Source organism: Colobus angolensis, unplaced genomic scaffold (assembly GCF_000951035.1).
Source record: "Colobus angolensis palliatus isolate OR3802 unplaced genomic scaffold, Cang.pa_1.0 Scaffold320, whole genome shotgun sequence".
Taxonomy (NCBI): domain Eukaryota; kingdom Metazoa; phylum Chordata; class Mammalia; order Primates; family Cercopithecidae; genus Colobus; species Colobus angolensis.
Window position 1 is genome coordinate 2,298,506 of NW_012116489.1, and position 8,895 is coordinate 2,307,400.

Genomic DNA, 8,895 nt, shown 5'->3' on the forward strand with positions numbered 1-8,895 from the left:
GTTTCTTTTTAAAAATTCTGTTGCAATTTTTTTTCCTTTAATAAATGAAGGTGTGAGAGCAAATGTCAAATCTGTTTAAGTTTTGAAGAGTTTCTTGAGAATGTAAGTTAAGCTTCTATTTAACAAATGGCAACCTCAAAAATTCTAGTTTCTTTTGTTGACAAATTCCCTTTACTAGGAATACTTATACAGCTGAGAAAATAAGAAATCAACCTTCACTCCTTGAGGCAGCAGAAGCAAGCTCCTGTTTCTAATGTAACAAATTTGTGAGTTCTCATGGAAGGGAAGCCTTCCATCTCACATGCATCTATAGTACCTGTCTAGTTGAGATGACTATCACTATAAGAGCATCTTCACTTGAGATATAGGGAGAAGGTAAGGCAAAGGATAGGAAAGTGGTTCCACATTTTTGTCTATGTTTATGAAATCATAATATATTCTCTGATTTACAAACCTAGGTGTTAAGAGTGCTTAACCTGGCCGGGCGCAGTGGCTCAAGCCTGTAATCCCAGCACTTTGGGAGGCCGAGATGGGTGGATCACGAGGTCAGGAGATCGAGACCATCTTGGCTAACACGGTGAAACCCCGTCTCTACTAAAAAGAATACAAAAAACTAGCCAGGCGAGGTGGCGGGCTCCTGTAGTCCCAGCTACTCGGGAGGCTGAGGCAGGAGAATGGCGTGAACCCGGGAGGCGGAGCTTGCAGTGAGCCCAGATCCTGCCACTGCACTCCAGCCTGGGCCACAGAGCGAGACTCCATTTCAAAAAAAAAAAAGAGTGCTTAACTTGAACAGCTCATGTGAGTGGCTTGGAGATGACTGGAATTAGCTGTTCTTACTGTGAGATAGGTAGGTTTTCCGGTGAATTTGAGGGCAAATCTAGTTCTCGATGTGTAAGAAGTATGCTGGAGAAAACCAAGCCATGATATGTTAAACCCAAGTTAAAGGGAATAGCCAGAATAAAGTGCTGGAACCCCTGAGAATATGATGCTATGTTTACTCTTCAGAACAAGCAAACAAGCAAACAAACATTCCTTGGTTCAATTACATTACCATTTCACACACTATATTTTCAAATACAGAACAGTTTTTTAACCTACAGTGCTTATCCTGTGGGAAATGAACTCTTCCCATCGCCACACATCTGAATCCTATTGATATCACCTTAAACAGCAACGCTAATTAAAATTAGTTCCATTCACTATTAAAGGCCCCAAACACCAATGTATTCATTTGTGCATTAAAGTAGTCACTTAATAAATATGTGTTGAGAACGTACTTTGTGTAGGGCATCAATCATCCTCAGTGCTAGGAATACAGAGCTCCTATATAGAACTAAAAGAATCTTACCAGTTAATAGAAGTATTATATGTTGAATATGGGCCAGGAGCTAGTTATACAAACGGAGATAATTTTCTTGTCTGCAAGAACTTACACTGCTGTGAATGGTACCAATAGCAAAATAGGCAAAAATACTTGGGTGAATATATGTAATAATTAGGCAGTAGTACATACTTAGGAAGGGTACCTAGCTTATTCTTTTAGTAGAAAAGCCAGAGAGCTGAATTAGAGGGATGTCTACGTTGAGACCTAAAACTGAGCAGAAATTAGCCAATAAATTTGGGAAGAGTGAGTGATAAGCAGAAAGCTATAAGCAGAATGCCCAGCATGCTCTAATGGAAGTAAAAAACAAAAAAAGCTTGAGAGACTTCAGGAACTACAAACAATCCAACATGAATATACCATAGAGTTTAAGTGTTGTTGAATGGAGAGGTCAGAAATGAGACTGGAGCAATAACTTTGGACTAGGTCTTAAAGTACCAGGATATGTTTTAGAATAGTGGGGATGCAATTAAGAATTATACTGAAAAATAATGATATAAATTGAGACTGTCTGAGAAATAACAAAACATATGGTTACCCTGCTTTGAAACTATGTTAAGTATTTTGAATTTCATCTTAAGGGCAATGGGGAAAAACTAAAGTTTTAAGAGGAGGAGTGACCTGATCTTGTTTTTAGGATGCTCACTTTGATGACAATATGGAAAATGGCTTGTGAATGAGGAGGTGGCATGGGAAAACTGAGCAAGATAAACTATTGTGTTAAGACAGCAATGCTAGTGAAAGATGAATGTACATTCTACTGTGATATTTTCAGAAACAGGTCTTACTCAGAATGCATTTAGACATTAATTTTTAAGAGGATATGATGATTGAATTCGGAACTAAAGTAGAGAGAAAATGAGGATGATACACAGGTCTCTAGATAATGAGGCAGATGATGACAACTTCTGTAAAATAAAAAGTGTGGAGGAAGATCAGATCACAAGTTGATTTGGACTTGGGTTTTGACGCCAGTGGACAGGTCTGCCTGCCAAAAATATCGATCATACAGGCAATATAACATACAATCGTTTGGAGCTTGGATTCTGAAAATACATACAATAGTTTCAGTCAAGTGTTTCCGCCTACTAGTTGTACAAGCTTTTGCAAGTTACTTAAGCTTTCTGTTGCTCAGTTTTATAATGGTGCATTGGGATTCATACTGACATCTACATCCCACTGTGATTACAAAAAAAAAATAATAAAACCTCTAAAAGTACTGTATATAGTAAACACTTTAAAAGCTATTTTTTATTATCAGTTGTTTGAATATGCTAAATTATATATTACCTCAAGAACTTTGTATTTTTTTATTCTTCCTATAATGCTAATTCCCAGGTTTTTACTGGACTAAGCTGGTGTTATCGCTATAGCTCAAATATTACTTCCCCAAAGAGGTATTTCCTTATCACCTTATTTAAAACATGTCTTTCTGCAGTTACTCTTGAATATAACCTGTTATTACTTTCATAGCTTTTTTGAAACCTATTACATCTTGTTTATGTTTTTAATTTATTAATAATCTATCTCAGCTAGATCCTATGTATCAAGAGGGCAGACACCTTGAGTTTGCTTTCTGTTACTTATACAATGCCTAAAACAATGCCTGGCACACAGTTAGTGATATTTGACTGGAAAAATAAATAATTTTTTTCTACTTATGTTAGCAGCCTACATCAAGAGACAATTTATTGTATAACTTAATGCTTAGAACATTCATATACTGCAAGCAAGAAACAAACATTTGAGGTTCACTCAATAGCTCTCTCTTCTCACTTTGGTTCTTTAATGGAGGTTTGAGAATATAAAGAATTGTAATGTTCACAATATGCAAAGCTTTTTTACTTTACTGTGTTTAGTTATTGGGTTTTACAATAAATGTTTCTGCTATTGTGGCTAGTATAAACATACACTATGATTCCTTTTTGTTAAACTTATCATATTTCTTTCCTAGTAGAATTCTGAATTCAATTGAAGTATTACTGATGATAGTTTTTCCTAACAAATATTTATATAAATATCTAAAATAATTCCAGTGACATTTAAATCAATAAATATTTCAGACACTTTTAAATGTTTGGTCTTACCTACTTTTCCATTTGTTTTATTATCATGAACATGTGCCTTTCTTGGAAGAAGGAATATGTTTCTGGCAGAAATTTTGTTTCCTTTAATCTGTGTCCATCAATACCATATGGAATGAGATGATAAAATTATTGGATTTAACAGAACAGTGTGGTAGGTTAAAAATTCAAGAATTTTATTGGCACAAATTACTGGTTTCCATCTCCTACTTTCTCAATTATAATTCTTTTACATTCCTTCATTCTTTCCTCTGGACCCAATCATAATGTAATTCCTAAATCTAGTGGTTTTTGTCAGCATTCATCCTACTTGAACTTTCTTACAGTGTTTGACAAACTGCATTCTAATTCTGGAGCTCTGTCTTTTCACATCACTCTATCTCAGCTTCCAGAATACTCTTGGACCTCTCGCTCATTTTCTGATTTGTCTTCTTTCTAGACTCTCCTTTATGAACCGCAGGATAAAGTCCTTAGTTAAACTCACCTTCCTCGTGGCTCTTTTTACCTTCCTTGAGGCTCTCTAAGCCTTGTATTTCTTAAGGCTTTACAATTATACATTTATGTGTACAACCTTTGAATATATCTATGCATGCATATATATATGTATGTGTGTGTGTATGTATATGTATGGGGTGTGTGTGTGTGTATATATATATTTCATCCTGTTCTGGAGCTTCATTTGTATATCACCACTTTTTTTTTTACTTATGTACTATAATTTTAATATATTTAAACAAATATATCATCTATCTCACTAAGGTCAATTATTTCCCAGAATTCTCTCTTTAGTTTTAATCAGTATATTCACCCTGACAGTCCTAGACCAGGCCTTTATTATCTCGTGTCTGATTTATTGAAATAACTTACTCTTTCCCTTTTCCCCATAATGTCTCTTTTCAGATAAACATAAAAATTTCACATCAATTTCATAAAAGTATAGGTCTGATGATGTCACCTCCTCCATGTCCTCATTTAAAAACTTACCATTACTTCACATTCACTGCATCAAAAACTCCAAAGACTCAGCATTCAGGGCATTCTAAGGTTTAGCTCCCAAACTGCTTTCCAGGATAACTTTTCAGTACTTCCCAGCACAGACTATCAGTCAGATGATTGACTAGTTAAATACCGAAAATGTCTTCCTCATATTTGGGTTCCAACTCACTGTGGGTAACAATCTCATATAAGAGATATCAAAACAATCTCTGTAGGTCAAAACTTTGTTTCAAAACCATCTCTGCAGGTCCTCCTCATCCTTCAAAATATGTATCATTCTACCCACCCTATGAAATCCTTTCATACAAACACAGTGATGCCACCCTTCTGCTTGTGAGAATCACTTTGCATGTATGATTTCCTGTACTTTTGTTATTAACTGTCATTACAGAGAAAAAAAAGAAGATTTTTATGACACTATTTTCAAAACCTATTGACTTTAAAGTTATGTAAAAAAGTAAGGTTCCAAGCATCTGATTCCATCCTGATAAGAGTACATTACACAATTATTTTCTCTTTTAGTTCTGGACAATGAAGAATTTGGATTAATTTTATGAATTGCACTTTATCATGCTGACTTTATATATGAAAAATAAGAATTAGGGATGATTAATACTTAGTCTTCCTATCCAGTTAGATTTTTGTGACACTATCATTAACCTACCTCTCTGTGTCTCAAAAAAACAACATATGGCTAGAAGTTACGATCTGGCAGCAATTAGTCCAAATCTCAACTACAGTGGAGTTTCATTTGGACTGGTTAAATTTACTGAAGTTTAGTAAGTTCCAACATTTAACATTTAATATAAAAATCTGCATTTCTGACTTATTTTAAATTAGGAGAATCAGATATCATAAGTCATGGCAGTAACTGGCCAGAATTTTTCACTTCACTAGTGGATTCCATTCATTGCTTCCATTAAAAGGCTCTTATTTTACACTTTGGAAGATAAAATATTTAGAAATGAGTCTAGAGATCTACTAACTCAAATCCTGCGTAAAAATACTTGGGTGAATAGCAATTATATCAGAAAATAACATAGTAAGTAATTTAAATATATACTTTAAATGTGTCTTAAAAAATAGAACATTTCTAATTGACTACAAAATACTCCATGGCTTAGTAGACAATTCTAAGTAATATCACTAAGAAATACTTCTCAATTTACTTTTATGAATCAGGCACTGAACTAGGTTATTAGCATACAAAAATAATTAACAAAACTTTCCAGTTTTACAGGGATATATACTTTTACTGAGGACACACTTAAAAATCAAATATTGCAAAGTCATGTATAAAAAGCACTTGACAAAATTCAACATCTTTTTATGATAGAAAACTCTCAATAAATAAGGCATAGAAGAAATGTACCTCAACATAATATAGGCCATGTATAAAAAGTTCACATCTAACATTACATTCAGTGGTAGAAAGTGAAAAGCTTTTCTTCTAAGATCAGGGGCAAGCCAACGTTGCCCATTCAAACAACTCTTGCTCAACATAGTATTAGAAGTTCTGGCCAGAGCAATTAGACAAGAAAAAGAAGTAAAAGGCATCTAAATAGAAAAGGAAGAAGTAAAATTGTCTCTGCCAATGCCATGAACTTATAATATATGAAAACTGTACTCCACCAAAAAGCTGTTAGAAGTGATAAACAAATTCAGCAAATGTGCAGGGTACAAAATCAACACATGAAAGTCAACAGTGTTTCTTTACCCTAAAAACAAATGACCTGAAAAAATAATTAATGAATCAGTCCCATTCACAATAGCATAAAAAAAAAGTACTTAGGATTAAATGTAATCAAGGAGGTAAAAGATCTTTATAGTGTAAATTGTTAAACACTAATAAAAGAAATTATGGAAGACACAAATAAATCTAAAGCGATATTATGGTCATAAACTGGAAGAAACAGTATTATTAAAATATCCATAAATCAACGTCATTTTTCACAGAATTTAGATAAAACAGTCCTAAAATTTGAATTGAATCACAAAAGACCTCAAACAGCCAAAGCAATCTTGAGAGAAAAAAAGAAACAAAACAAAAAACAAAGCTGGAGACATCACAGTATCTGACTTCAAAATCTATTACAAAGCTATAGTAATCCAACTAGAATGGCACTGGCATAAAAGCAGACAGGAAGATTGACCAATAGAACAGGATAAAGAGCCCAGAAATAAACCCATGAATTAATGGTCAATTGATTTTTTTTTAACAAAGATGCCAAGGCAACACCATGGAGAAAAGATCATCTCTTCATTATACTGTGCTGGGAAAACTGGATATCTGCAACCAAAGCATGAAATTGGACCCTTATCTCATGCTATATATAAAAATCAACTCAAAGACTTAAATGTAAGGCCAGAAATTGTCAAACTATTAGAAGAAAACACAGAGGAAGTATTCCATAACATTGCTCTGGGCAATAATTTATTGTCTAGCAACCCAAAAGCACACAGGCAGCAAGAACATATACAAACACTTGGATTATATCAAACTAAAAGGCTTCTGCATAATCAAAAAAAAAAAATTAATGGAATGAACAGACATCCTATAGAGTAGGAGAAAATATCTGCAAATAATATATTTGATATATGAGGTCTCAAACAACTCAACAGCAATAAAACAAATAACCGAGTCACAAAAAAGACAAAGGACCTACAGAGACACTTCTCAAAAGGACGTAAACAACCGGTCAACACGTATAGGAAAAACTGATCAACATCACTGATCATCAGGGAAATGCAAATTAAAACTACAATAAGATATCACCTCATACCTGTTAGAATGGCTACTATCAAAAAGACAAAATGTAAGTGTTAGCCAGTGGAGTGGAGCAAAGAGAACCTTTTGCACTGTTGGTGGGAATGTAAATTAAGGCAGCCATTATGTTTTGCTTTTTGTTTTCTGAGACCGAATCTCGCTCTGTCGCCAGGCTAGAGTGCAGTGGCGCGATCTCAGCTCATTGCAACCGCCGACTCCCTGGTTCAAGCGATTCTCCTGTCTCAGCCTCCGGAGTAGCTGGGATTACAGACACACGCTGACACACCCAGATAATTTTTGTATTTTCAGTAGAGACAGGGTTTCAACATGTTGGCCAGGATGTCTTGATCTCCTGACCTCGTGATCCGCCCGCCTCGGCCTCTCAAAAGTGCTGGGATTACAGGCTTAAGCTACTGTGCCCTGCCAAGACAGCCATTACGAAAAATATTATGGAGTTTCCTCAGAAAACTAAAAATAGACATGCAGTACAGTGATCTCACTTCTGGGTATATATTCAAATAAATTGAAAAAGTATGTTGAAGAGATGTCTGCACTCCTATGTTCATGGCAGCCTTATTCACAATAGCTAAGATATGGAAGCAATCTAGTGTCCATCATCAGATTAATGGATAAAGAAAATGTGGTATATATACACAGTGGAATACTATTTTGCCTAAAAAAAGAAAATAATTATGTCATAAAGTTGAATTCATAGTAGAGAGTAGAATGATGGTTACCAGAGACTGGTGGAAGGGCATAAGGGGATGTGGATCAAAAGAGTGCAATGTTTCAGTTAAGAGGAAAAAGCTTAGTGATCTAGTGCAAAAAAAAAATGCTAACTTGAATAAATAAAAATGTATATTCCAAAATTGCTTAAAGAGTTGATTTTAAATCTTTTCACTACAAAAGTAGTAACTATGTGAGGTCCTGGATTTGTTAATTAGTTTAATCTAATCATACCATGTTGTAAATATATATGTGTGTGTGTGTGTGTGTGTGTGTGTGTGTATAAATGTCACACTGTACCCAATTAATAATTATTTGTCAATTAAAAATAAAAATATAAAATAAAAGAACAAAACATTGGTACTTTTTAAAATGATAATTTGGAGAAGTTAAAACCAGTGTTCTTTCTTGTGCTTTTATAAACTATAAAACAAGCTATATGTACCTATAATACTTAAAAACACAAATAAAGGTAAGTTCTGTATGATTTATTGTTGTTCAAAAATTGTAACTCTTAAGATACAACTGTAAATCTAAAAATAACAAAAACAGGCAAAGTCACCAGTAATATTCATAATAACGGAAAATCTGAAAACCAAAAATAAAAAAAAATTGTTAAATGCAAGGAAAGAGATGGAGAATTCGAACCACTCAAAATGTCTACAGAAACACTTGGCAATCCCCATTGGGTAAAATTTTGGAACAGAAAAGTTTAGAAAATAGTCTTCATATAAGAATTAAGCAGGATATTCCACTCCTTTTAACTAGAGTATAAGTGCAAAAGCTACATTTTGAGTAAGGCAAAAACATTTAAAAAGAATATTTTTGTTGAGCATAAAAACCATCATTCGGCCGGGCGCGGTGGCTCAAGCCTGTAATCCCAGCACTTTGGGAGGCCGAGACGGGCGGATCACGAGGTCAGGAGATCGAGACCATCCTGG

At 34.4% G+C, this 8,895-nt stretch overlaps 1 protein-coding gene across 3 annotated transcripts in view; it reads right to left on the bottom strand.

The window, feature by feature from the left end:
• The window catches only part of KCNT2 (potassium channel, sodium activated subfamily T, member 2), a 406,969-nt gene that overhangs the window by 73,661 nt on the left and 324,413 nt on the right, over positions 1-8,895 (bottom strand). The window lies entirely within an intron of this gene.